The sequence below is a fragment of the Lethenteron reissneri genome, chromosome 33, assembly GCF_015708825.2.
Source record: "Lethenteron reissneri isolate LAM-NWPU_2019-01 chromosome 33, ASM1570882v1, whole genome shotgun sequence".
NCBI lineage: Eukaryota > Metazoa > Chordata > Hyperoartia > Petromyzontiformes > Petromyzontidae > Lethenteron > Lethenteron reissneri.
In genome coordinates, this window is record NC_083811.1 from 10631279 (window position 1) to 10658643 (window position 27365).

The window sequence follows — 27365 nt, forward strand, 5'->3', positions numbered from 1 at the left end:
CATTGCAAGTATCAGAACACGAAGAGCTCGGATCGAGCAGTGCTTGACCCGAGCACGTTTTGGCACACGTATGCGTGGTCAATGCAGGCTTTATGCCTCGCAAAAATATATCTTCAGGATTTGGTGTTTGAACATCTTAACATCTGTTTTATTGCCAGAGAGGGAACAACCTTTCATACATTTTTCATCATTTTTGGTTCTGGGGGAAATGTCCCTTAGATGTAATAATTTACACTTTAAAGTGCGTTTCACCTAGAGATCAAACGACGCTGCACACGAGCACACGCAGGCTCACGCCAATCAGATCCAACCCAGAAAAACCAAGGATTCCAGAAACACTCAATGCCTCTCGGAGTAAGTTGCGTCTTAAGGCGCGATTTGAATAAAAAACTAGAGCAAACGTCCAGCGGAAGTGAATTCTACAGAATCTGAATATGTAGACTGGAGGAATCCGATGAGCGATGAAGCTCTTTTCACAGATGTCCAGTAGGGGCGGGTTAAACAAAAAAAATGCAGTGGCAGGGTACACAGCGTCCAAGCAAACAACATGAACACGCAATGCAATAGAAACATAAACACGCAATACAATAGAAACATAAACATGTATTACAGTAGACATCCCTTGACAGGCAAGAGACAGGAAAGGGTAATCGAAGGAGCGATTTAAATAGATGGAGGAAAGTAGTGATGGCTTGTGTGCAGTGTTTACAAACTTCCGGAAGAAATCTTAAATATGAACAAAAAGCTTTAAAATGTCAACTTATAAACACGTACCTAAAACGTTAAATTATAATTTCGCACCACAGCACATGAATGTCTTTTAAAATTTACTAAAATATCAGCACCAACCGAATATAATCATTATCATCACAACCATCGCCACGATCATCAGTACCTAAAATTGTTGTGTATTTCCCTGAAATTATGTTTGTTTCGTTGTGGCAATTCCCTGTTGTGTTTATGCTCATCAAACATTATGAGATCGTCATCATCACTCTGCCATGACATGTTTCCAATAATACCAAACCGATTTTGAAGAGTTTTCACAGGTGCTGTACGGCTCTCCGATGTCTTTCCTGCGTTGCTACCGCCTCGCGAATTGAGATTCTGAATGGGGGCTTCAGAAACTGAATTGAGTTGCCGAAGAAGCTCCCAGTACGTGGCGTCAAACATTGGGCGTCATGCCCAAACCGGAAAACACACACGTCGAGAGGACAATACAAACCTTGCCGGGCCAAGTACTCAGTCGATAGCAACTCTCGTAGCGTGATCATCTCACGACCACGGCTCTATATAAACTCACAAACCCTGGGCTCACGGGGGAGAGGGGGACGCATTGCAACAACCAGACCACCCAGCCTCCGCTTGTGTAACGAGAGTGCAAATAATTTTTTGGGCCGCTCAAGTGTCAAGCCGCTCCGTTCATTGCCCACTGCTCTTCTTTGGGACCTGCTTCTGTTTGCGGGGGGGGGGGGGGAGCGACGTGGTTTTAGAGGCAGGGGGCCCATTCGGCTCTCTTGTCCGATGTTTGCTGGGATATTGCAACCTGACAAAATGTTTGCTTGCTTGGCATTGAGTGCCCCGGCATATCGCAGTCTTACGGGAGACATCTGCTTTGTGTGCGCGCACACGGATTCATTCCGTGCGTGTAAACTGCCGGGTTTCGTCACGACCCCAGGGGTGTGAGTGCTGCTATGTATTGAGACATTGTGTGAGCACACGCGGGCGGCTTGTGAGTGTGTCGCTTCGCCCGAAGAGATACAATGAATATTTATTTCACTATAGGTGTGAGATTGTGCGAAACACCGGTTGTTGATGCCAATTTAGCTGGGGAGGGGGGGCTTCATTGTATTGGTTCCTATAATTATCCCCCCCTCTGCACCCTTGACAAAGTCGATGAATTAGTCATTGGCGGTGGCTGGGTGGATCAGGGTCTTGACACGCACGGCGGGGTTTTCTATTTTCCCCTATGAACACTCACGCTCACGACCCTCCACGAACACTCGCCACTCACATTAACTCGCCACTCACTACTCACCAACACAAAGACAAATCGACTGTTGGGGCAAGTGCTGTGAGCAAGCGCCTATGAAGGCTGGCACGGGCAGACGAGGGGGTGTTGTGGCCAGCACCACGCCCGGCGCTATGTTTACGCACCACACCAGGTACTCATTTGAATGCTGAGTCGTCCTAGGGGAGGTCCAGAACCGGTTCAGGTAATTGTCACCGGTGTTGGTCGAACTCGGGTCGCGGTGTTCGTCGCGCGGTGCGCTAACCACTACACCACCGCCTCCCGCGCCATACGGCACAACCGCAAACACCTATGCAGGAGTGTTGTGCAAGTCACCACCCCCACCGTCTCTCACATTCCAGAGAGGCCAAGCTGCTGCCCGTGACCTTACTTGCCACCAGAAGCAATCATTATTCAATGCTCAAACCATGACCTTTTACCCCCCCCCCCCCCCATGTACTTGCTCTTGACCACTCAATGGTGACTTGTGCTCATCTTGACATCGCAACGCTGAGCAGCCATAGCTTGTAAAAAGTAAAATACTTTATCATTACGTTATGCGTAGAGTCAAATACTTAATGTTCTGTGATGGACCCATTGACCTGAGTTAGTTAACATCTGTGGCAAGGGATATTCAAACCAGTGCCGGAACAACTTTCCGCCAGCTTCACCAAGTCACAATGACCAGCGTGGTGAAGTATGACCGGACAACCGCCAACTACGTGGGGAAGCCTTCATCATCCATCCAGCAGTGGATTGACAAAGGGCTGTGAGTAAATAATTATATATTTGTCTTAGGTGCCTGCCTTTTTAACAAAAAAATTAGACAACGTAGCTGATGGCCATTCAAATGGAACACGTCTATCAGCTAAATAACTTCATTGAAAAATAAGTCGTTTAATAATCATACAAATCGGAACTAACAAGTCAAGCAACCAGACGTAATGTGTAAACGTACTATAGTATTTGTAATGTTTTTTTTATTCTGTCACACTTTTTTCTGTAACAATGACTTGTTTTATCACCATGTTTATTCACAATCATGCTATTTATAAACCCACACGCTTCAACAAAAATATATTTAGATTCTTATCTACACGATAGACATTGATGTGAAGTCAAATAAGTTAAAAGTCTCGGCTGATGTTTAAACTAACGCAGACTTCACCGCAGTCAACTGAGGACAACTCCTCAGCTCCGGTCACGGCTATCACCACTCCTCTGTGACTTTGCTATAGAAAGTCTGCGTACAAAAGCCATGCCACTTCCGGCACTGGGTGTGGAGTCTCGGATATTAACACTGATAATGAATCACTCCTGACTCCCCCACTTCACTCGTACGACTACTACTACTACGTGGAAACATTTTACAATTGTGTGTTTTTCTTCTCAATTGCCCGCACCATTTCTAGATTCTATGGTTGTATAAATAGTGTTTTACTTAAGTAATGGTCATTGTTATTCTTCATTCAATACCATTGACCTGTTCTCCACCTGAAAACGGCTACTTGCGTTGTGGCCGAAACGTCGTGAGAATTATTTTATAATGTTTTATTTTAATTATTTTATTATTTCCCTTCTACGTGACTTTACCGAAAGAACCAAGAAGATGAATCCCTGCAGTCACGAAAGCTTTAAATCGACCATTGGCTCTATTACATGAGAGTAAATGAAAATGTTGCCGTTAATGTTACACCACCCTCTCGTTTGGCCGCGGCACTTGCCACGCCAAATAAGTAAGCCAAGCAAATGTTGTGCTACAAATGTTGTGTGACATATTTTCAACACGTTCGTCAATAACTGCGCCTCAACAAGGAAACATTAGATAGAGGACTGTGCTAGGCGACGTTTGGGCAATGGCATTTCATAGCAGATATTCTTAGGTTTTTTCGGTAAAGTCACGTAGGTAAAACATCAAAGTTAATAAAAAATAATCTTTATTTTATTTTATTTTTTATTAATTTTGATGTTTTACCTACGTGACTTTACCGAAAAAACCTAAGAATATGAATCCTTGCAGTCACGAAAGCTTCAAATCTAGAATTTCATAGCAGATTTTGATCAAACACAGGTGGCCATAATGAAAAAAATAAGAAGAGGTTTTACCCTTTCTGGCTATAAAACAGGTGTTAAGATGTTCAAACACCAAATCCAAACATGCGCTGCATGTTCACCACAAGTACGTGTGGTTAATGCAGGCTTGATTCTTTGCAAAATGTTTCTATTTCGTGTTAAGCATCTTAACACCTCCTGTTTTATTGGCAGAAAGGGGAAACCCTATTTTAATTTTTTTCTTAATTTGATACTGGCAAAAAGGTCCCAGACATGTTACCATTATTCCACAAAGTGTGTCACGTAAGCAACATTTAATATTTAACGTCGGAGGTTTTATCCATGTTTTTTTAAATATATTTGGTGAGTATATGAATGCTTTCATTTGTCAGCACTGCTTGATCGCGGTACATTTTCAATAAAGCAATTATAGAATTGCTTTTTAAAAACTCGTGTTGAAAGTAGACATTTAAAAATAAGTTTTCTGTGATTACATATATTAGTAATATGCACTTTGAAACTTGCTGAAAAATGTTGTTAATATTAAATATCAGTCTACAAATTTTAAGTAATGTATTTTTTATGTATTACGCATGGATGTCTTAAAGGAGACTTCAGATATTTTCTTCAGTAGGTTTGTAAATAGAATGTCTGACCAAGTTTCTCTTTATCCATCTAAAATAAACTTTACACACATTCTAAAACGTTACCAACTATAATCAGTAACTTCTACACGATCATGCTCGCTTTTATCCATCTTAAATCACTCACTTTATTAATCACCACTGCCGTATTCCAGCTAAGACTCTGTATGTACACGTACAAAGACACAAACACACACACGCGCACCAATCCTTCGCGAACGTTTCGCTTCTTATAACAATTTGTATAAGCGTGGCGCACAAAAAGCCGGTGAAGCTCCAGTGACAACAGGGCCCATAATGTCCCGTGCAGGGCAACGCGTGCGCGCGCCTCCTCTTTAAGCCTCCGAAGAGGTGCACGGCACGTGCGATGTTTGCTCTTTTCAGTGTCGTCAGTCACCACGGCGACCAAGATGACATCACGACTCAAGACTCCGTCCGCGCCTCGTGCTGCGAGGCTTGGGCACCGATGGTCGCGCTCTGCGCAGGGAAGTGGCTCCGGGTGGAGGGAGCACACTCAAAACAGTGCCCGCTACGCCTTGTGTCCGCGTCCTCCCCTCCCTGCCCCCCTCACCACCCGAACACCAGCGCACACCACCCAACCCTCTCTCGGTAACCCCCCTACCACCATCCCACCCCCCACCTCTGGCAAGCCTGGGATGGCATGGCGCAACCGGGCGGTTGTGCCAAGTGATAGAGCACCCTGCTCACCGGCTGAACTTTTCTCGCATCCCAGCAAGAGCCGTTGGTCATCTGATCTGCCCTTGCCAGGATTCAGGTGAGTGAATGAGTAAAACGACTGCGGTGTCCAATGCTATTATTCGAAAATGCAATAAAATGTGACTCAAACAAGAAGTCCATGCCAGAGCAGGAATATGTGGATTAAGTACAAATCAGTCATTGAGAACAGGGAATACGTAATTGTTTTTTTAAAATGATTTCTTGCTCAAATGAGCATTGAGGCCTTTCATGATAAAGGCCGCGTTGAACACTCCGTATAGTAAATTTCGATTTAAAGCTTCTTTCGTGACTGCAGGGATTAATCTTCTTGGTTCTTTCGGTAAAGTCACGTAGAAGGGAAATGATAAAATAATAAAAATAAAACATAATAAAATTTCGATTTAAAGCTTCTTTCGTGACTGCAGGGATTAATCTTCTTGGTTCTTTCGGTAAAGTCACGTAGAAGGGAAATGATAAAATAATAAAAATAAAACATAATAAAATTTCGATTTAAAGCTTTCGTGACTGCAGGGATTAATCTTCTTGGTTCTTTCGGTAAAGTCACGTAGAAGGGAAATGATAAAATAATAAAAATAAAACATAATAAAATTTCGATTTAAAGCTTTCGTGACTGCAGGGATTCATCTTCTTGGTTCTTTCGGTAAAGTCACGTAGAAGGGAAATGATAAAATAATAAAAATAAAACATATTAAAATATTATTTCGCTTCTTATAACTCCGTATAGTAGTTTACGAGTAAAATAAATATTACTTTCAATGAAACATTTAAGTGATGTATAATTTGAACTTATATCTTTGGGCACGCTATTGTATACATTACCGTGACTTTTTTTAAATTCGCGGCCAAATATTGACATCGACTTTCACAACAGTTTCTTTTTCTCTGATGGCTTTTTTTTTCCAATGTTCAATGATTGTTTTTAATTCCGTCGGTATTCAACGCGATAACAAAAACAAACCCATTTGAGCTCGGTGTCTTTTATTGTGCTTTGCAAAGCGGAACGCCACACAACGTGCTACTACCGTGAACCCTGCGATGGGCAGTCTCGACACGAGCCCGTTATTGCATAGCAACTCACAATCGCGTTCTTATTTGTCCTTTTGCTTCGCACGCACCTACGCGGACATTTTTTTGCCTGCTCGGCTACCTCGCCAGGTACGCAGGAGGTCGTGGGTTCGATCGCGACCCTGACGATGCCTGCTGCTGTATATTTAGAGTTTGTATATTTCTCTCTCCCCGTGGTAGCGTGAAATTTTCTCCAGCTCCTCCGGTTTTTCCCCCTCCACATTTAGAAACGTGAGTTTCGAGTATTTGACTGCTTTAAATGTCCACATGATAAGCCACTTCGTTGGGCTATCATTTGTTGCAAGGTCACTTCTGAAAATGAGCTATACATCTCAGTGGGCCTTACCTGCTAAAATAATGTGTTTCGTTGGTAGTTGATTGCTGCACTCATTTGTAAACGTTTGTGTGACTCAGTGACCATTTCTTTTATAATGATTCAGGAACATTGCTCAGGTACCTTCTTGTGACCCTCTTCTCTTCATGAATTGCTTTTGAAAGTGAGTAAGACTCGATACGTATCAGTCAAATCGCCAAAGCATGGCCCACAGGAATAAAATAAAGAGTTTAAATCCCACGCCACCCTACAGGTATTTAACATGTACGCGATCTTTTCTTGACATGAAATGTAAAGGTGCATCCCTGAAATGGCGCGCTCGCGCCAATGCTGGCAGAAAGGGCCTCCACGAGAGGGAGCTCTACAGAGCCCCTCCGGATGGTTATTTGGCCTACTCTTCCTTCTACATTAGTCAGACGTCTTGGGAAAGGAGGAAGTACTATAACTGACCTTTACCCCACCACACGTGACCTGAATATCAACTAACCTTGGTGAACCCATTTATGGTTAAATTTATAAACATGCATGTTCTTGGTTCTTTCGGTAAAGTCACGTAGAAGGAAAATAATAAAATAATAAAAATTAAACATAATAAAAATAAGTCTCACGACGTTTCGGACACAACGCAAGCAGCCGTCTTCAGGTGGAGAACAGGTCTGTCGAGACTCTGTCTTCTCGACAGACCTGTTCTCCACCTGAAGACTCTGTCTTATCGACAGACCTGTTCCCCACCTGAGGACGGCTGCTTGCATTGTGTCCGAAACGTCGTGAGAATTATTTTATTATGTTTTATTTTTATTATTTTATTATTTTCCTTCTACGTGACTTTACCGAAAGAACCAAGAAGATGAATCCCTGCAGTCACGAAAGCTTTAAATCGAAATTTATAAACATGCATTTAGAGTATTTGGCTGCTATAATTATCCACGTGATAAGCCACTTCGTTGAGCTATCATTTTCGGCCAGGTAGCTTCTGTAAAAAAGCTATAACACCTCAGTGGGCATTACGTGGTGCAATAAAAATTGTATTTTGTAGTTGTATACCGCTAAACAGGAGGATTTCTCCACAAAACTGGCTGCCTCCTGATGATGCCGGTTGTAATTACTGGCGAAACGTCGTACTCAGATTGTAAATGTTGTGGCTTGGCTCTCCAACACACCGGTGTGCTGGACTAGTAACGAATTGGCACGTTCTGTTTACGTGACAAACCTTCCTAGTTGGCTGTGTCGGGTGGTCGTGGGTTTAACAACACATTTATATTTACGTGATCTAACCCCCCAAAAAACTGTATTATCGATGATATTAGTCGCGAAAGCCTACGTCTTAAATTTTATACTGTTATAGGTGAACAGAGCTGTGGGGGGGGGGGGGGTTAATAAACTTGCCAATTGTTTCAACTGCCGCACCGAGAGAAGTAACAGGTGGCTTCTGGATTGCAAGTCCAGTGTGCTAATCATTACAGCACAGCAGCATACTTTGTCTGTATAATGTATGTGGGGCACTCGTGAACTCGGTGACCTGAGGTCGATTCGGAGCCACGGCTAACATCAGTGGCGTTGGACATCTGAACTGGTCTTCAAGATTAGTCTTGGCCTCCCCACCTTCAGCAACCTGCAATGACTAGCGCGATGAAGTGTGAGTTAACCCCATGACTAAAATGGTTGGGTAGGCCTCGATCCGGCAGCAGATTGATAAGGTGGCTGTAATTTACATATTTGTTCTTGTTATTTCCAGTTTTACAAACTTTAAATTGAGAGGGATCATTACAGTGCTTGTTAATTTCCAAATAATTCCATGTTTTATATGTATAGTTATACGATCTGAAAGAGCCATTGTGTCTGCATCCAATCATCTTGGTGAAAATGGTGATGAAAGAAAAATGAGTGGACACTATGTCTTTCAAGGCTTGGCAATGTCACTGTACTTCCATGCATATGTATCTGTGTCCTGTCAGAGTTTAACAATTAATGCTGGAGATGAAAGTGAAAAATGACACATAACTTTGGATAAATAAGAAATGGTATTTGAGTCGTCCTGGGTGCAACGCATTTCTTTTCATTTTTTAAATAATGTAAAATTACGTAAAAAATATCCAGCAATGTGTAAATCCACTGCTGGATGACAACTTTTCCACACCGTGTAGGTCAAGGCATTTGTTTGATTATACTTCACGATGCTGGCCATGACTCACCACTGATGTTCGATCATAGCAGTTCGCTAACCACAATTAACTGGACCACCACTCCACACCATGGATTATGTATTTCAAACCCAGCGCATGTGTGGGGTTTTCCTTCGAAATGCAGTGTTATTGAAAACATCATTGATGGAAAATTAAGGGTGGGGTGCCTTGGCTAGTTCACCAGCTACACAGTTCAGGGATCGAAGATTTTATATTCATTTTTCAGCCCCTTATGGAGACAATACCAAACAAGCCCTGTTGTATATGTCATTGATAAAGATTACCTGGCATTGCTCGCATGGTTAGGTTACTCTGCACCAGTAAAATGAAGACGATCGCTTGTGTTGTGATCGAAACGTCGTGGTTTAATTTTTAAAAATGATTTTACCGAAAGAACCAAAGAATACGTGTACATTATAGACTGTCAGTATGCTCTCAGGTGAAGAACAAGGCTACAGTCTACATTATAGACTGCCAGTACACTCACCAAGCTTAATAACCAGGCTACAGTCTACATTTTAGACTACCAGTACACTTACTCAGATTAAAAAACAGGCTACAGTCTATATTAGTGTTTTTTGTTTTTTCTAAAAAAAATTTTACTTTATTTTTCTTTATTTTTTTTCTATCTACGTGACTTTACCGAAAGCACCAAAGAATATGAATTCCTGCAGTCACGAAAGTTCTAAGTCAAAATATAAAATGGTAAAGTTTAAAACATGAAATAGTAAATCTGTCCCTCATGAATTTGTCCATGTGGAAGATTAGATAGCACAACCATCTGAGGCAGTTTCTACGGGGCAAATCTACTTGAAGAAATTGTCTGAAATGTGTGAGATTATAGTATTTTATGGTATTCTGGGTGGTGGGTTGCTGGTGAGGGTGTGGGTTTTGGCACTTGCAGTTGGGAGGGCTGGTGGGAGAGAACCAGTTGATGTGAAGGATGGACAGGGAAGGGAGGTTTACGTGGCAGGGATTATATACAGAGGCTGTAACAAAGCCCCCTCGAGTGGAGTTACATTTCAGTCTGAGGCTCGTGTCACACAGCCAGAGGAGAGCTTGTGTGGCAAGCATTGTGTTCCCCAATGCTCCTGTTTCGTTTTGCAAAATGGAGTCCAAATATAGACCACCCAGCTCATTCATTACGCCAGTAAAACTCGTGGCCGTTGCATTGTGATAGTGTTGGTATGAAAATAGGGAAAATTAATTATTATAATTCATTATTGTAACCTATTTAAATGTACCAGTCGCGATTGTGTTTTATTTACATGTAATTAAAAATGTATGGGTAATTAAGCTCGCGTAAAGGATGCAGATATTTCTCATATTCATATTCTTGGGTCTTTCGGTAAAGTCACGTAGATGGTTCAAAGAAAAAAAGAAGAAACTTCCGACTTTTTGATCACAACACAAGCGGTCGTCATCAGGAGGAAAGAGGAGGAACCTGCTGAATGCACTCTGTTTTTATAGGGTGTAGTCCTAGGGTCATTAACGAAGTGGGCGGGCCTAGTGATGTTCATATGAGAGATTAGCAGAGGTGGGACAAAGTCATTGTTATGCAAGTCCAAGTCGAGTCTGAAGTCATCAAATTCATGACTCGAGTCTGACTCGAGTCCAAGTCACATGACTCGAGTCCACACCTCAGAGGTGGGACAAAGTCATTGTTATGCAAGTCCAAGTCGAGTCTGAAGTCATAAAATTCATGACTCGAGTCTGACTCGAGTCCAAGTCACATGACTCGAGTCCACACCTCTGCAGATTAGCATGTTCATGTGAGAGATTAGCATGTTCACGCGAGAGATTAGCATGTTCACGCGAGAGATTAGCATGTTCACGTGAGAGATTAGCATGTTCATGCGAGAAATTAGCATGTTCACGTGAGAGATTAGCATGTTCACGCGAGAGATTAGCATGTTCATGTGAGAGATTAGCATGTTCATGTAAGAGATTAGCATGTTCATGTGAGAGATTAGCATGTTCATGAGAGAGATTAGCATGTTCATGTGAGAGATTAGCATGTTCACGTGAGAGATTAGCATGTTCACGTGAGAGATTAGCATGTTCGTGTGAGAGATTAGCATGTTCATGTGAGAGATTAGCATGTTCATGTGAGAGATTAGCATGTTCATGAGAGAGATTAGCATGTTCACGTGCGAGATTAGCATGTTCACGTGAGAGATTAGCATGTTCACGTGAGAGATTAGCATGTTCACGCGAGAGATTAGCATGTTCACGCGAGAGATTAGCATGTTCATGCGAGAGATTAGCATGTTCATGTGAGAGATTAGCATGTTCACGTGAGAGATTAGCATGTTCACGTGAGAGATTAGCATGTTCACGTGAGAGATTAGCATGTTCACGTGAGAGATTAGCATGTTCATGCGAGAGATTAGCATGTTCACGTGAGAGATTAGCATGTTCACGCGAGAGATTAGCATGTTCATGTGAGAGATTAGCATGTTCATGTGAGAGATTAGCATGTTCATGTGAGAGATTAGCATGTTCATGAGAGAGATTAGCATGTTCATGTGAGAGATTAGCATGTTCACGTGAGAGATTAGCATGTTCACGTGAGAGATTAGCATGTTCGTGTGAGAGATTAGCATGTTCATGTGAGAGATTAGCATGTTCATGTGAGAGATTAGCATGTTCACGTGAGAGATTAGCATGTTCACGTGAGAGATTAGCATGTTCACGTGAGAGATTAGCATGTTCACGCGAGAGATTAGCATGTTCACGCGAGAGATTAGCATGTTCATGTGAGAGATTCGCATGTTCACGTGAGAGATTAGCATGTTCACGTGAGAGATTAGCATGTTCACGTGAGAGATTAGCATGTTCATGTGAGAGATTAGCATGTTCACGCGAGAGATTAGCATGTTCATGCGAGAGATTAGCATGTTCATGTGAGAGATTAGCATGTTCATGTGAGAGATTCGCATGTTCATGTGAGAGATTAGCATGTTCATGTGAGAGATTAGCATGTTCATGTGAGAGATTAGCATGTTCATGTGAGAGATTAGCATGTTCATGTGAGAGATTAGCATGTTCATGTGAGAGATTCGCATGTTCACGTGAGAGATTAGCATGTTCACGCGAGAGATTAGCATGTTCACGTGAGAGATTAGCATGTTCACGTGAGAGATTAGCATGTTCACGTGAGAGATTAGCATGTTCACGTGAGAGATTAGCATGTTCATGTGAGAGATTAACATGTTCATGTGAGAAATTAGCATGTTCATGTGAGAGATTAGCATGTTCATGTGAGAGATTAGCATGTTCATGTGAGAGATTAGCATGTTCACGTGAGAGATTAGCATGTTCACGCGAGAGATTAGCATGTTCATGTGAGAGATTAGCATGTTCATGTGAGAGATTAGCATGTTCATGTGAGAGATTAGCATGTTCATGTGAGAGATTAACATGTTCATGTGAGAGATTAGCATGTTCATGTGAGAGATTAGCATGTTCATGTGAGAGATTAGCATGTTCACGTGAGAGATTAGCATGTTCATGTGAGAGATTAACATGTTCACGTGAGAGATTAGCATGTTCATGTGAGAGATTAACATGTTCACGTGAGAGATTAGCATGTTCATGTGAGAGATTAGCATGTTCACGTGAGAGATTAGCATGTTCATGTGAGAGATTAGCATGTTCATGTGAGAGATTAAACATGTTCACGCGAGAGATTAGCATGTTCATGTGAGAGATTAGCATGTTCACGTGAGAGATTAGCATGTTCACGCGAGAGATTAGCATGTTCATGTGAGAGATTAGCATGTTCATGTGAGAGATTAGCATGTTCACGTGAGAGATTAGCATGTTCACGTGAGAGATTAGCATGTTCATGTGAGAGATTAACATGTTCATGTGAGAGATTAACATGTTCATGTGAGAGATTAGCATGTTCATGTGAGAGATTAGCATGTTCATGTGAGAGATTAGCATGTTCATGTGAGAGATTAGCACGTGAGAGATTAGCATGTTCACGTGAGAGATTAACATGTTCACGCGAGAGATTAGCATGTTCACGTGAGAGATTAGCATGTTCATGCGAGAGATTAACATGTTCATGTGAGAGATTAGCATGTTCATGTGAGAGATTAGCATGTTCACGTGAGAGATGAGCATGTTCATGTGAGAGATTAGCATGTTCATGCGAGAGATTAACATGTTCATGTGAGAGATTAGCATGTTCATGTGAGAGATTAGCATGTTCACGTGAGAGATTAGCATGTTCACTGTGAGAGATTAGCATGTTCACGTGAGAGATTAGCATGTTCATGTGAGAGATTAGCATGTTCACGTGAGAGATTAGCATGTTCATGTGAGAGATTAACATGTTCATGCGAGAGATTAGCATGTTCATGTGAGAGATTAGCATGTTCACGTGAGAGATTAGCATGTTCACGTGAGAGATTAGCATGTTCATGCGAGAGATTAGCATGTTCACGTGAGAGATTAGCATGTTCATGTGAGAGATTAGCATGTTCACGTGAGAGATTAGCATGTTCATGTGAGAGATTAGCATGTTCACGTGAAATCGCAGAGCCACCGCTACGCAGAGGTCGGCGTCTGTAGGTGGTCACGTGGGCGCGAGAAATTCAACCTGCCAATGTGAAATCGGACAGCCGAAGCCACGAGGGGAGAATAAGTATAACCCGTAAAAACAAAGTTTTTCACTATAAATCCTTTATATGCGTGGCAGCGAACTTAATATAAAGGATTTTAAAATATATTTGCCTGTGGAGGACGCGGGGATCGATCCCGCGACCTTTGGCATGGGAAGCGAGGGCGCTACCAACTGCGCTACTCCACCACGGCCTGTGGAGGGGTTACGCTCTGGGCTCTTACACTCTGACGTTCAGCCAAAGCCAAGAATGAGTTCTTTTGAATATATGTAAAATATTTTTTTTTTGCCTAAAAAGTGTAAAATTTTGGGAATTTTTTTTCACGAACATTAATTGTCTGGCACAACGAGTCTGTGTGGAAAATATCAGCTCGATTGGATCACGGGAAGTGGGTTAAAAAACGACCGAAAGATTTGCACGGTCCTAAGCAAGCAAGCAAGCACGCAAGCAAGCAAGCGAACTTAATATAAAGGATTTAAAAATATAAAATTAACATCGGAAGGTGGCAGTAAGGTAACATCGCAGCCAGTTAAGACTTAAACTGGTTGATAACGTCCTTCCAATGATTGCTAAGTTGGTACCCATCTTCTCGGTTGAAATTGTGTCTGTGTCAAAATATATGAATGGCTTCATGAACGAGTATTTGGTGATAGCCAGTGGGTTTGCAAGTTTTAAGGAAAACCGCTTGGTTGGTTCGATTAAAGATGTCAAATCCGGTGATGATGTTGTTGGTTTTCGTAACGAGGCTGTTGGTGGGATCTCTTTTTATTTTTTGTATAGCTAGTATCATTAAGTAGATCCTGAATTTTGTTATTGTATGTGGTTTTGTCAATGATGACTATGGCATTTCTCGTTTGCATATGATTAATTATTTGTGTTTGCATCGTAATAATTTCATTACTGTTAAAGTGTAATAAATTACCCATCATTTATTCCTCCAAATTAATGACAACAAAATAATTTTAATATAAATAATAAAAATCTTAATATTGACAATATTATATTGCAATAGTTGCTATAAGTAATTTAAATTCAATTGGCATAGTCTAGGCCTGATTTACTTGGTCAAATATCACTTTTAATTTATTTTATTTCGAACCAATCGAATTTCCCGAGATTAAAGGGAGCATGTCGCGTCTTGGTGAAATAATATTTTGAGAATTTACGTTCCAATATAAATTAAATATTTTACTTTGTTTAAATATCTATTGACTCGGCAAGACTCACATAATAAGGTCGTGTGATTGGAATTGGTTAACAGAGATTACTTCAATTCCTTATGCCAGTTTAGCTTAAATAGCTAGAGACACTTGAATATGGATTAATTACTTGATTCTCTAGGAAATTAACTGCGGTGTTGAGTTTTAATATAAATATAAAATCAAACACCGTATTCCCTGGACTTATAAGGCACGCATTTTTCTCGTGCATTTTAAAGGAACATTTGGGAGTGCGTTTTATAAATTGGCATCTGTGTCTCTTTGTCTTGTCCAGATTCGTATAATTTTTTTTGACACAAGGCACCAAAGTTTGAGCTGTGTCTTACTTCCCGTCGTATCTTATAATCTGGAAAATACCATCGTCTTGATCAATTCCCCTTCATAAATGGTCATCAATATAGAGTTGCCATTCATATAAACTCACAATGTGAGAATGCCTCACTGAAACGATAGCCCAGTGCTGAAGCTCACAGTCAGCGGAGTCTTTTGTAGTTGGGACAGAGGTTGGGTTTGTAAAGGGAGCTGTTGAAAGAGACAAGGGTGTCTGTCTTGCCATCACAGTTAAGAGGTGGTGATGTGGTCATGGACAGCCTGTACGTTTGATCTTCCACAGCAGAGTAAGCTGATGCTACTGACTTGCTTCTCGAGTGAAGACGGAATAAATGTATGAAACCGATTTGTGGGCAGGTTGCTTGCATTTATGTTGGCAAACCGACAATTAGACACACTGGCTATTAACAAGCCTGGATAAGCGTGTTACATTCGGTCCACAGAAAGCACTTGCAGTCTATTTTCCTCCCACTATTCCTGTAACATGTAAAGTGCGTACCGATACTTGCCATTTGTATTGTAGTGACAGATTGAGACCAACCCCCGTAACTCTATAATATCTCAACTTTCGCTGGACGCCAATAAAACAGAGCCTCGCAGCGTATTGGGCCCTTCCTGCTAAAATGAATAAAATCTACCTTTTATTGAAAAATATTAAATGAGGACGCTCACAGTCAGGTTGGTAGATGTCCAACACTTGCCAGGTGGCCATACATAGCAGCGCTTCTGAATGCACCACAAATGGACATTTGCACCATTTGTTGGCTCACGAACGGGGACAATGCACTTTTGGGTATCTACATTTTTTCACAGCGTCTCGTTTGAGAACATTTACATTCATAATTTCATTAATGACAAAATATAAAAAAATTGGTGGTCTCACGAACCGGACAATGCACTTTTGGGTATCTACATTTTTTCACAGCGTCTCGTTTTAGAAAATTTATATTCAGAATTTCATTAATGACAATATAAAAAATCATTGGTGGTCTCACGAACGGGGACAATGCACTTTTGGGTATCTACATTTTTTTGAGAAAATTGATATTCATAATTTCATTAATAACGAAATATCATCTTCAAGCAGCCGTCTTCAGGTGAAGACGGCTGCTTGCTTTGTGGCCGAAACGTCGTGAGAATTATTTTATTATGTTTTATTTTTATTATTGTATTATTTCCATTCTACGTGACTTTATCGAAAGAACCATGAAGATGAATCCCTGCAGTCACGAAAGCTTTAAATCGAAACAAAATATCAGTCCATTGTTTTTGTAATGAAGACCTCCCCATGCTGTGTGTTTGACCACACTTCACCACGTGTAGAGGAGGCCTCAGAACCAGTTGAGATATCATACGCCACTGATTTAGACATGGCCGGGAATCAAACTCAGGTCGCTGGTTCATACTGCAATGTACTCACCACTGTTGCCACCACTGCACCCCTAATGTGGTACTGTATATTTAAGATGATATGCTTCTTCAATATAGTGCAGGTTGGATTGTATTGTGTTCACTGAAGAGCTTAATCTTAATTATTTTCCATGTCGAAAGCTAAAAGTGCTTTAGACATGCGACGGAAATTCTTGCAAATTTTTTGTACATTTGCTGATCATGTAACTAGACGGAATAGGCCTTTGAAGAACTTTGAACAAAGTGTTTGAAACCTTAGTAAATGTTCAATGGCTTCATCTTGAAGTGCCAATAGGCACCACTTCCACGAAGCATCATGTACAGCTTAAAAAAATATTGTTAGAAAGAGGAGGGTGCAGCTCAGTTGAGCACAGAGTGCCAGGCTAATGAGTGGCAATGATTTGACCTATGAACACTGAACACACTTACACCGATTAGACAGCAGCATCAGTCTTGGGCCCATGTGGTTACAATCCGAAAAGTTTAAACTGGGCAGCTGACTCTTTGATTTCATAGCAAGCTTGTGATTAATGTGAAAGTAAGAAGGTAAAATCCCATCTTTCACCAAGTAATAGATCAAGACATTGCTGGAAAATGGATATTAAGGAACCTGTGATACGTAGTACAGGAGAGGGTCATTGGGAGCCTATGTCCTGGTCCGCATTAATAATATAAGTACGATGGCTAATGTGAGGTGAAGCAGTTGCCATGTGGTTAACGTAATGTGCGATGAACCCAGCGACTTGGGTTCAATTCCTGGCCATGGCTAACGTGAGTGTTGAAATGTGGTCGAACGACCCCATTGCCAACAGGTGCGGGGAGGCCTTCATCCAGCAGTGGCTGTGACTCAGGGCTGATGTCTAAATCGGTCCTGGGCTCTCCCCTTTACTATGCCACATTGCTTAGCATGGTGAATTATGATCAAACAACCCCATTATCTACACGATAGTGTGAGGGAAGGCCTTCATTCAACCGTGCGATAAAAACAGGACTTTAATTAAAAAAATTATTTGGCAAATATTTCTTACAATGTTTGTGGTGGGCTGGAATTGAAGGTACAACCGCGTAAAAATACAAGGTGTGAACTTGTAAATATGTACGAATGTGCACATATCACGGTCGTCATCATTAGCCATGGTTTATCCACTGCTGGATAAAGGCCTGCCCAATCTGTCGCCATCTCATTGGGTTTCACAACGCGGCAATCTGTCTCGCGCTGATTTCATTGCTACGTGGTGCACAGGGGCGCCACGGTGGTGAGATGTTAACTATCTCGCCTGGTGTACAGGAGGATCGTTCGTGGGTTCGATCCCGACCCTGACGTCGGTATATTTGGAGTTTGCGTGTTCTCTCTCTCTCCCCGTGGTCAACGTGCGTTTAGAGTATTTGGCTGCTATAAATGTCCACGTGATAAGCCACTTCGTTGAGCTATCATTTGTGGCCAGGTCGCTTCTGAAAAAGATCTATATAACTCAGCGAGCCCTACCTGGTTAAATAAAAATGGTTTTGTTTATAGTTTAGAAGAAACTACGTGAATAATGAACTGGTGAGAGATGTTCTGTGATTGTCGTTCAGGGTATAGAGTACAACGTCACATCCGACCATCGCATGTCCACCCTGATTCTAATGTAACCACCCACACACAGAGCAGCATGTAACTGTCATTTGCCACAGATGTTCACAAAAACAACTTTTTCACATGCAGTCACGTTTCTCAATGTCACATTAATTTTCTCACTCTTTATGTAGAGTGGAGAGTTTCCCCCATGTTCTAAGTAGTCTTGTGCTAAATTTCGATTTAAAGCTTTCGTGACTGCAGGGATTCATCTTCTTGGTTCTTTCGGTAAAGTCACGTAGAATGGAAATAATAAAATAATAAAAATAAAACATAATACAATAATTCTCACGACGTTTCGGCCACAACGCAAGCAGCCGTCCTCAGGTGAAGAACAGGTCTGTCGAGGAGACAGAGTCTGAATGACAACCCCAGGCTTCGAGCGTCTTTTTTAAGCTGGGATGGAGGGGGGGAGAGCGCCTTGACAAAATAATTTGCATATCAAGAGGAATTTAGCATATTTATGGGAAATGCAGATATGCGATTAGTACTACTTGTGAAATGCGTAGCAGGTTTGGCGAGGGGTTTTAAGTCATTATGCCCGTGCAGTATGCAGGATTAGCAGCATCAAAGCGAGGGGGTAGAGATAGCATTAATAAAGAGGAATGTTAATAGTATGTATCTGCAGTAACTAAACCACCACGTAAACAACTAAAGTATAAACGACATAGTATCATCAGTATACTAAATATACTCTTCAATAAGCTGAGCTACTAACAGTAAGTAATACATTACAATTGTACGCCGCAAATTTTTTTCATATGTTCCCAGCTAAACTTTATTCTCTTACATCACACGGGTATACCCCGTACTATATACTGCCATAGACAAACCCAACATTAATTATATACTGTATTATTATAATACACCACTCTATACCTTATACATTGTAATATTACACTATGTATTATTCTACCTACCCTGCTGTATATTCACATATCTGCCCTTTTCACTTGTCCACCTGCACCTTTAGTCTCCAGCCAGTGCGATCTGTGACTATGGCACTTTAGTGGGATGGGTGCTCCTTAAAGCTTAGGTGAGCCGGACGCGCACACGTTCTGCATTTGTATTGCCGCAAAGTCACCCAGGCGCAGACTCCCAGTGTCACGTGTCCTCCAGAAACCCACTTAATGCCCCTCCCCCCCTGCCAGGCCCTGTTACATTTCGATTAATAGCTAACTTACCCATTACCAAAAAAACATGCTGGTGGTGTCTTGCGATTAAAGTGCCTGTTCATCATGCTTGATGGTGCAGGATGTGGTTTTTTTTTACGCAAATACGTTTGGAATGTGACCTCTTCCTGTGTTAACGTAACGTCTATCAACTCAGGCCAACACGAGGCGTAACGTTATAGTTGAACACACACGAAATTATATGTGTGTGTGTGTATATTGTGTGTATGTTGGCGTGTTTGATAATGGGGAGCGGTAGTGTAGCGGTTAGCGCTCTGTGCTATGAACCCGGCGACCCGGGTTCGAATTCCGCTCACGGCCAAAACCTCCAGTGGCGATTATCTGAACTGGTCCTGGGCCTCCCCTAGGTCGACTCAGCCTCAAATGAGTACCTGGTGCGGTGTGTAAACTTTGCCACTGGGGAGACAAAGGCGGTCGGGCGTGGTTCTGGCCACCCACCCCCTCGTGTACCGTTCCGGCCTTCATAGGTGCTCGCTAACAGCACTTGCCCCAACAGTCTGTTAAGGCTATACGGGGGATCTTTTTTTGTTTGATACTGCACCAAGCTGCGCCTTTACAGAGGAGCTGCCGGCGTGACCTTACCTGCAAGGCCCCCCGCCCCCCCGTGAGAAGAGTGTGTACACACTGCCTGCTAAAGCCTCCACAGCTGGTATGACAATTGCTACATGGTGGCGATGGGGCCAGCACGCACGCACGTACACGGTTGCTACATTGCTTTACAACTACAGTACCGCACAGCAGTGGGTGAATGACATTTTCTTGAACAAGTGTCCCTCTATGTATTCCCCTCCAAGCTTTGTCCACAGTCTGGCGTAGCGGTGGTATTATTCTCTGTGTACTGTCAGCCTTGTCCGCAAACGTGCATTGAAATTCAGTCGGCCAAGCATTCCATGGCAGGGAAGTCCTAAATAAGGGGTCTAGATATTCAGTGATGCTTTTGTGGATAAATAAATGGAAATAAATCACTCACATATGAACGATACATTTTTGCAGTATACTACTATATTTTTTTCCGTAAAATTCTGAATACTTCCTCTTGTCATGAGGTTTGACAGTTTGATTTTACAAGTGTGTTTACAGACACAGTACGGTATAGTGAACAGGTAATTCCAGTTTATAAATTACTCTGTAAATTATTTTTCATTCATTCATTGTCATCTTCAGACGTGAACGATCCACTGCTGGATGAGGGCCTCTCCGTGCCGTAGCGCGTACACACGCGCCGATTTCATGGCTCCATGGATTGTGGCCTCGCACCGCACAGATTGATATTATTCACGGGTGGGTTATAGTCTACACCAATCCGTTACGTATTCTTACGCATAGGTTGCCGAGGTTTTTAAAACGCGGAAGTGGCTGGGGCTTATTTTTTGGCGGCGGTTTGTAAAGTAAATAAATAATCGCGTCTATACAAAGCACCTCACAGCGTTGCGCGTATGTCTCTAATGTTTTAAAAGTTCATAAAATTAACAATCTTCTTGGTTCTTTCGGTAAAGTCACGTAGCAGCCGTCTTCAGGTGAAGACGGCTGCTTGCGTTGTAGCCGAAACGTCGTGAGAATTATTTCATTATGTTTTATTTTTATTTTATTACTTCCCTTCTACGTGACTACCGAAAGAACCAAGAAGATGAATCCCTGTAGTGCGTATTTAATGTGGCGCTGCACTCTGATGTTGTAGGAGAATTTTTTTTTTTCAAATTTTCTTTCTGTGGATTTCACACCTGATGATGATTGCTTGTGTTGCAGACAAAACGTCGTGAGAATTTTTATTGTTTTATATTTTTATTATTTTATTATTTCCCTTCAACGTGACTTTACCGACTGTTATATATGTAGTTACGATGTAATTATTACTGTTATATATGTAAGTGTGTATGTTATCCACCATTGTTAAAAAAACGATTCGATTTGAGATCGAATCATTGCATTTTTTTTTTAAATTAACCCAAAACAATTCGTCAGTTATACTTTTTTAATACACTGTGATCTATCGTATAACGCCTCCACTAACTAATTACGTTAGTTTTTCACACACGAGTGTACATCACTACACTATCACACATCGAGGCCTACGTCGGGGCCTACGTTGGGGCTTACATCGAGGCCTACGTCGGGGCCTACGTCGAGGCCTACATAGAGGCTTACATCGAGGCCTACTTCGAGGCCTACGTCGGGGCCTACGTCGAGGCCTACGTGGAGGCCTACATAGAGGCCTACGTCGAGGCCTACGTCGGGGCCCACGGGGGCCTACATAGAGGCCTACGTCGGGGCCTACTTCGAGGCCTACGTCGGGGCCCACGTGGGGGCCCACGTGGGGGCCTACGTCGAGGCCTACGTGGAGGGCGCTCGTAAATGGAAGCAGAACAATGAAGCTGATGGGCCAAACATCTCGTCTCTCCACGTCCATATCACGCAACTATTCAGCCTCGGCGCCTCCAGGCCGCACGGCCGCTGCTGCTCTGCTGTAGTACACACAGCTGCTGCTGCTTCGTGTATGACTCCTGCAACTGCAGTTGGGTCGGCTGCAGCTGCTACAGCAGCTACAACAACAACAACAGCAGCTGCAACAACAACAACAGCAGCTGCAGCAACAGCAGCTGCAGCAGCAGCTGCAGCAGCAACAGCAGCAGCAGCAGCAGCAGCAGCTGCAGCAACAACAGCAGCAGCTGCAGCAACAGCAGCAGCTGCAGCAACAGCAGCAGCTGCAGCAACAGCTGCAGCAGCAACAGCAGCAGCTGCAGCAGCAACAGCAGCAGCTGCAGCAACAGCAGCAGCAACAACAGCAGCAGCAGCTGCAGCAACAACAGCAGCTGCAGCAACAACAGCAGCAGCAGCTGCAGCAGCAACAACAGCAGCTGCTGCAGCAGCAACAACAGCAGCAGCTACAACAACAACAGCAGCTGCAACAACAGCAGCAGCAGCTGCAGCAACAACAGCAGCTGCAGCAACAACAGCAGCAGCTGCAGCAACAACAGCAGCAGCTGCAGCAGCGACAGCAGCAGCAGCTGCAGCAACAACAGCAGCAGCTGCAGCAACAACAGCAGCAGCTGCAGCAACAACAGCAGCAGCTGCAGCAACAGCAGCAGCAGCTGCAGCAACAGCAGCAGCTGCAGCAACAACAGCAGCAGCTGCAGCAACAACAGCAGCTGCAGCAACAGCAGCAGCTGCAGCAACAGCAGCTGCAGCAACAGCAGCAGCTGCAACAACAGCAGCAGCTGCAGCAGCTGCAGCAACAACAGCAGCGGCAGCAGCAGCAGCAGCTGCAGCAGCAACAGCTGCAGAAACAACAGCAGCAGCTGCAGCAACAACAGCAGCAGCTGCAGCAACAACAGCAGCAGCTGCAGCAACAACAGCAGCAGCTGCAGCAACAACAGCAGCAGCTGCAGCAACAACAGCAGCAGCTGCAGCAACAACAGCAGCTGCAGCAACAACAGCAGCTGCAGCAACAGCAGCAGCTGCAGCAACAACAGCAGCAGCAGCAGCAACAACAGCAGCTGCAGCAACAACAGCAGCAGCTGCAGCAGCAACAGCAGCAGCAGCTGCAGCAGCAGCTGCAACAGCAGCAGCTGCAGCAGCAACAGCAGCAGCTGCAGCAACAGCAGCAGCTGCAGCAACAACAGCAGCAGCTGCAGCAGCAACAACAGCAGCAGCAGCAGCAACAACAGCAGCAGCTGCAGCAACAACAGCAGCAGCTGCAGCAACAACAGCAGCAGCTGCAGCAACAACAGCAGCAGCTGCAGCAACAACAGCAGCAGCTGCAGCAACAACAGCAGCTGCATCAACAACAGCAGCAGCTGCAGCAACAACAGCAGCAGCTGCAGCAACAGCAGCAGCAGCTGCAGCAACAACAGCAGCAGCTGCAGCAGCAACAGCAGCAGCTGCAACAACAACAGCAGCAGCAGCTGCAGCAACAACAGCAGCTGCAACAACAACAGCAGCTGCAACAACAACAGCAGCAAGATGGCGGCGGCGTGTGCGGCCACGTGTGCGTTGTGCTGCATGGGTGTGGGCTGTGCGTGAGAGTGGGTGAGGGTGAGCTGCGTGTGAGTGAGCTGTGTGTGTGTTTAAATTTAGTGTTTTAAAGATGTCAATTCACCTGCTGTGTATCTTACTACTGTCCCTCCCGGCCATATCTAGTGCCACACTCAACTCTACAAATGGCTACCCGCGTTACTTCGCGTCAATACTTATTGCTAAATTTGCAACTACACCTGCTAATGAAACAACTTATAGACACTTCTACACTCCATCATTATATCCTTTTAAACCCTATCTTTGTCCCATTACTTCACCAGCACTCCTTCCAAACTTCATTCTGCTCTTAAAAATAACACCATCTGCGAGCTGCTGCTATTCGTCCAAGGTTCGTCGCTCTTCATCCTTTCACAGAAAATACCTGTGCAAACTATTAATTCTACTTTTCTTATTTCTGGGTGGTATTGAGCTTCATCCTGGACCAAATGTAAAGAACTCATATAATTCTGTAGATTTTTCTGGCAGAAAAGGTGTTGGTGTTCTACATGTCAACATCAGAGGGCTTTTGATTAAATTAAGTCAACTAAAACTAGAAGTAGCAAATCTTGACCCGGACATATTTTGCCTAACAGAAACATTTCTCACTCCTGCCGTCAATGACTTGCAGATTACGATTGACAACTACAATCTTTTTCGGCTTGACCGAGGATCTAAAGGAGGTGGAATTGCCATCTATGTTCGTAATACTATTGCATGTTCACCAGCTCACTCCTTGTTTAAAAAATGTTGCTTTGAAGGTCTGGCTCTCAGAATAACTCTCCCTAATAATCAACACATATTGGTAGTGTGCTGCTATAGACCGCCTAGTGGGAAGGATGTTGAAGCTGCATCTGCACTGAGAGAGCTTCTTGGGGGCCTCCCTAAAGGTGAAATAGTTTTAGTGGGTGATCTAAATTGGAATTGGCTAAACCCGCCGGCCGTGGCCACAAATTTTGCAGATGAATTTAACCTGTTTCAATTAATAAATGTCCCCACAAGACCCAACCTAAAAAATCCGGGACAGTCATCTCTGCTTGACGTCCTATTGACAAATGCCCCTCACAATTTCGCACTGACTGGTGTTCTAGGTAATAACCTTAGTGATCACTCCTTCATTTTTGGGGTGAGATCATCAGCCAGACCCAAAGCCCCCCCTAAATTGGTTGAGAAGCACTCCATGAGACACTTCAGCACTCAGGCATTTACTAATGATGTGCTTCACTCGGATATTGACAAGGTCTGTGATATTCCAAACCTGACTACGGCTTGGGAGACCTTCAGGTACACGTTTCTCCAAATTCTTAACAAACATGCTCCGTTGGTTAAATTTAAAACTAAAGGCAACCGTCCACCATGGTTTGATCCTGTGATTACAAAGCTCATGAAAACTAGGGACAAGGCTTGGGCATGTGCTCAGAAAAGTAATTTGGTCAATGACTGGCTAGAATACAGGATTTTAAGGAATAGATGCGTCAAAAAAATACGGCATGCAAAAAATAACTACTTCTCTTCCACTCTCCTTGAATCTCATGGAAATGCCAGGATTTTCTGGAAAACAATCAAATGTATCGAAAAGGCATCCAAAACAGATCATCTGCCCGTTCAGCTTAACCGAAATGGGGAATATTTTTCAGATCCCCAAAAAATAGTTGACAATTTTAACCTTCATTTTTCTGAAGCTGGTACCCTATTTGATAATGTATTGGGAGTCACCCCTGCTCATGCAAATTCCTACACTCCTGTCCAAACATTAAGCGAATTTAGTTTTCAGCCAATCCACGAAAGTAATGTTCTGAAACAACTGTCCTACCTCAAAGGGTCCTCCTCTACCGGAGCAGATAGTATTCCCGTCTTTGCTCTACTAACTGTTGGTCACCTAATATACAAACCTATAGCCCATATTTTCAACCTGTCCATCAAAGAAGCATCAGTTCCTCTAGAATGGAAACATTCCTATGTTCGTCCACTTCACAAAGGGGGCCCTAAAGATGATCCAAATAACTACCGACCTATCTCAATTTTGTCCCCGTTGATGAAAATTTTTGAAAAATTATTGACCTACCAAATTAGCAGTTTCCTGTCCGCCAACAATCTATTACATCTAAAACAATCTGGGTTCCGAAAAAAATACAGCACCACATCTGCTGCATTAGACTCTCTGAATCACATTTACAGTAGCCTTGATAATAAGCAGTACTGCACCTGTCTTTTTCTTGACTTGTCCAAAGCTTTTGATACAGTAGACCACAACATCCTGCTTAGTAAAATAAGTTGCCTCGGTTTTTCCGAAAACACAGTAAAATGGTTAAAAAATTACCTCTTTTCTCGCACCCAAACTGTATTCACAGATGGTTGGAGGTCAAACAGTGTTAAGATAACAAAAGGGGTTCCACAGGGTTCCATTCTCGGCCCCCTCTTGTTTTCTCTTTATGTAAATGACTTGGGCACTGAACTGGATTATTCCAGGGTAAATCTTTTTGCAGATGACACGGTACTAATTACTGCTGGCCGCTCTCCGGATGACGTGATTGCTAAGCTCCAGAGTGATTTCAACAAACTACAACATCAGCTAGTTGCTCTTAAACTAGTCCTAAATCCTGCCAAAACCAAGGTGCTATGCTTCTCACCAGGACTAAAGCGGGAAGTTATTTTTCCCCAATTACATACCTTAAATAATGATCAAATAGAGCAAGTCAAGATCTATAAGTATCTTGGGGTCATCCTGGATTCAAAACTGAATTTTGAAGATCACATTGATTATATTGGGAAAAAGACAAAAATTAAAATTGGTTTTCTATATCGACACAAGCACTGCTTCCCTCCTATGTTCCGTTTGGAATTGATTAAAGCTACCGTACTGCCTCTACTTGATTACTGTGACATTGTGTATAAATCAGCCCCAAGTACTGTACTTAAGAAGCTTGACTCAATGTATCACTCGGCCTTAAGATTTGCATTGAACTGCCCATATAGGACTCACCACTGTGATCTCTACATTGGGTCAAACTTAACATCTCTGAATGTTCGACGGCTTGTGCACCAGATCTTATTTATTCATGATGTACTTGCAAAAAAATCTGCAGATTACCTGCTGGATCTCGTCTCTGTTTCAAAGAACAAATTTGACCTAAGGTCTACACTCATTTACCAGCTTAATATTCCCTATTGCCGTACATATACTGGAGGAAGGGCCTTTGCTATTGATGCCCCCAGGGTCTGGAATGCTGTTGCAAATAAATTGAAACTTGAGTCACTACCTATGAGATCTTCACTCAAAACTGCTTTAGAGGAGTTGTACACCCCTAGCTGCCAGTGCTATTCAGTGACCTAAAATAAAATGTTTCGCTCCGGATGATCGCTACAAAGTATGACCTGTGTTTTGATTTAGTGTGCTGATCTTAAAGGTGCATTGAAAAATTACAATACTCCGATTGATGCTCCTGCTGTTGTGGAGTGACTCATGCAGCCAGCTATGGCTGCAGGGTTTTGGTAGTACATGTTGTTTATGCCATTTATTGTGAAAATTCCGTCAGTTCCTATGATTGCTTTTTCATTGCCTTCATGGCTTTATTTTGGTGATTTCGAAAAGTGTATTGGTTTAGCCATGTTTGTGTTGTTGTAGTACAGAGTTAGACTGATGGCCTTAATCTAAGTTGTCTTGTGGTTGTTGTTGTTGTTTGACTTGCATCCCACTGGGATTTTTGCACACAGCGTTGGTGTACGGTGTTTTTTCTGCAATATTTTTGCTGTCTTTTCTTGGATTTTCTGTTTGCACTTAGTCACATATTCACTTTAAGATGTTTTTTTGTTCATGTTTTTGTTTTTTGTTTGTTGCGGTTGCACCCGATTCAAGAGCTGAATGGCTCACAGGGCTATACCTAATAAATGAACTTGAACTTGAACTTGAACTTGTTGAGCATGC

At 42.8% G+C, this 27365-nt stretch overlaps 1 protein-coding gene and 1 pseudogene across 1 annotated transcript in view; both read left to right on the top strand.

Moving 5' to 3' along the window:
- LOC133350436 (GATA zinc finger domain-containing protein 10-like) overlaps nt 1-27257 on the top strand; it is a 48931-nt pseudogene extending 21674 nt beyond the window's left edge.
- STK33 (serine/threonine kinase 33) overlaps nt 5340-27365 on the top strand; it is a 110312-nt gene continuing 88286 nt past the window's right edge. Inside the window, exon 1 of the mRNA XM_061564597.1 lies at nt 5340-5482. The gene's annotated coding sequence lies outside the window, so the exon portion shown is untranslated. The remainder of the gene's footprint in view (nt 5483-27365) is intronic.